The sequence below is a fragment of the Arachis stenosperma genome, chromosome 3 (genome assembly GCF_014773155.1).
Source record: "Arachis stenosperma cultivar V10309 chromosome 3, arast.V10309.gnm1.PFL2, whole genome shotgun sequence".
NCBI classification, from domain to species: domain Eukaryota; kingdom Viridiplantae; phylum Streptophyta; class Magnoliopsida; order Fabales; family Fabaceae; genus Arachis; species Arachis stenosperma.
In genome coordinates this window covers 49,081,372-49,084,518 of record NC_080379.1, presented here as the reverse complement: position 1 = coordinate 49,084,518, position 3,147 = coordinate 49,081,372, and the positions used below count along the sequence as shown (strand labels likewise).

At 32.2% G+C, this 3,147-nt stretch overlaps 1 non-coding gene across 1 annotated transcript; it reads right to left on the bottom strand.

The window, feature by feature from the left end:
- Window positions 1–2,494: 2,494 nt before the first annotated feature.
- LOC130971769 (small nucleolar RNA R71) lies at window positions 2,495–2,598 on the bottom strand. Its single transcript, XR_009082979.1, has one exon. It is a non-coding gene; the product is annotated as a small nucleolar RNA R71 (small nucleolar RNA).
- Window positions 2,599–3,147: the final 549 nt, after the last annotated feature.

Below are 3,147 nucleotides of genomic sequence, written 5' to 3'. Positions count from 1 at the left end.
TGGAAAGGAGTAAGAAGGATTGGATGAAAGCAATAAGAAAGTAGAGATTCGAAAGGATTCTAGCATCTCCACACGCCTATCTGAAATTTCCACTATTGATTTACATAAGTATTTCTATCCCTTTTTAATTTCTATTTATTATTAATTTTCGAAACCCATAACCATTTAATCTGCCTAACTGAGATTTACAAGGTGACCATAGCTTGCTTCATACCAACAATCTCTGTGGGATCGACCCTTACTCACGTAAGGTATTACTTGGATGACCCAGTACACTTGCTGGTTAAGTTGAACGGAGTTGTGAAAAGAAAGTGCTGAGTTAGTTTTTAGGCACATGCCAAAGAGCCATTATTGTTGATCACAATTTCGTCCACCAAGTTTTTGGCGCCGTTGCCGGGGATTGTTCAAGTATGGACAACTGACGGTTCATCTTGTTGCTCAGATCAAGTAATTTTCTTTTCAAAAATCTTTTTCAAAATTTTTCTTTTCTTTTTCGTTTTTCCAAACTTTATTTTCGAAAAAATTAATAAAAATACAAAAAAATCATAAAATCATAAAAGAAAACCAAAAATATTTTGTGTTCTTGTTTGAGTCTTGAGTCAATTTTTAAGTTTGGTGTCAATTGCATGCTTTAAAATTTTTTCTTGCATTTTTCGAAAAATCCATGCATTCATAGTATTCTTCATGATCTTCAAGTTGTTCTTGGTAAGTCCTCTTGTTTGATCTTGATGTTTTCTTGTTTTGTGTTGTTTGTTGTTTTTCATCTGCATTTTTCATTTGTTAGAGTCCATGCATTAAAGATTTCTAAGTTTGGTGTCTTGCATGTTTTCTTTGCATTAAAAATTTTTCAAAATTGTGTTCTTGATGTTCATCATGATCTTCAAAGTGTTCTTGGTGTTCATCTTGACATTCATAGTGTTCTTGCATGCATTCTTTGTTTTGATCCATAAAAAAAGGAGAAAAACACAAAAATGACGTTTTTAATTTTTTCTCTCTCATAATTAAAAATTTCAAAAAATCAAAAAAATATCTTTTCCTTATTTTTCTCATAATTTTCGAAAATTTGAGTTGACTTAGTCAAAAATTTTCAAAATTAGTTGTTTCTTACAAGTCAAGTCAAATTTTCAAAAATTTGAAAATCTTATCTTTTCAAAATCTTTTTCAAAAATCATAGCTTTTCCATTTTTTTCCTCTTTTTCGAAAATTTCAAAAATCTTTTTCAAAATATTTTCAAAAATCTTTTTCTTATCTTTTATATCATATTTTCGAAAATAGGCTAACAATTAATGTGATTGGTTCAAAAATTTGAAGTTTGTTACTTTCTTGTTAAGAAAGGTTCAATCTTTAATTTCTAGAATCTTATCTTGTAGTTTCTTGTTAGTTAAGTCATTTTAAAAAAAAAAATTTAAACTTTTTCAAAATATCTTTTTCTTAAAATTTTTATTGTATCTTTTTATCTTATCCTTCTCAAAATTTTATCTTTTTCAAAATTTTATTTCAAAATATCTTATCTAACTTCTTATCTTCTTATCTTTTTCAAATTTGATTTTAATATCTTTTTCAACTAACTATTTGACTTTTTGTTTGTTTCTTATCTTTTTCAAAACCACCTAACTACTTTTCCCTCTTCAATTTTCGAAAATACCTCTCTCTTTTTCAAAAAAATTCTTTTTAATTAATTATTTGTTTTAAATTTTAATTTCAATTACATCTTATCTCTAATTTTCGAAAATTGCTAATCCCTTTTTCAAAATTATTTTCGAAATTTCCCCTCTCTTTTCTTATTCTATTTAATTATTTAATTACTAACACTTCTCTTCACCTCCCCTATCCTTACTCTTTATACAGACTATTCATTTTTCTTCATTCTTCTCCCCTCTCTTTTTCTACTAACATAAAGGAATCTCTATATTGTGACATAGAGGATTCCTCTTTCTTTTCTTGTTTTCTTCTCTTTCATATGAGCAGGAACAGGGAAAAAGGCACTCTTGTTGAAATTGATCCTGAACCTGAAAGGACTCTGAAAAGGAAACTAAGAGAAACTAAACTACAACAATCCAAAAACAACCTTTCAGGAATTTTCGAACAAGAGAAGGAGATGGCAGCCGAAAACAATAATAATGCAAGGAGAATGCTTGGTGACTTTACAAAGCCAACGTCCAAATTTGATGGAAGAAGCATCTCCATTTCTGCCATTGGAGCCAACAACTTTGAGCTGAAACCCCAGCTAGTTGCCTTAATGCAACAAAACTGCAAGTTTTATGGACTTCCATCTGAAGATCCTTATCAGTTTTTAACTGAGTTCTTGCAGATCTGTGAGACTGTAAAGACGAATGGAGTTGATCTTGAAGTCTACAGACTCATGCTTTTCCCTTTTGCTGTAAGAGACAGAGCTAGAATATGGTTGGATTCACAACCTAAGGATAGCCTGGACTCCTGGGATAAGCTGGTCACAGCCTTCTTGGATAAATTCTTTCCTCCTCAAAAGCTGAGCAAGCTGAGAGTGGATGTTCAAACTTTCAAACAAAAAGATGGTGAATCCCTCTATGAAGCTTGGGAAAGATACAAGCAGCTGACCAAAAGATGTCCATCTGACATGTTTTCAGAATGGACCATATTAGATATATTCTATTATGGTCTCTCTGAATTTTTGAAAATGTCATTGGACCATTCTACAGGTGGATCTATTCACCTGAAGAAAATGCCTGAAGAGGCTCAAGAACTCATTAATATGGTTGCAAACAACCAATTCATGTACACTTCTGAGAGGAATTCCGTGAATAATGGGATACCTCAGAAGAAAGGAGTTCTTGAAATTGATGCTTTGAATGCCATATTGGCTCAGAACAAAGTGTTGACTCAGCAAGTCAACATGATCTCTCAAAATTTGAATGGATGGCAACATGCATCCAACAGTACTAAAGAGGCAGGTTCTGAAGAAGCTTATGATCCTGAGAACCCTGCCATGGCAGAGGTTAATTACATGGGTGAACCTTATGGAAACACCTATAATTCATCATGGAGAAATCATCCAAATTTCTCATGGAAGGATCAACAAAAGCCTCAACAAGGCTTTAACAATGGTGGACGCAATAGGCTGAGCAATAGCAAGCCTTTCCCATCATCTTCTCAGCAATAGACAGAGAA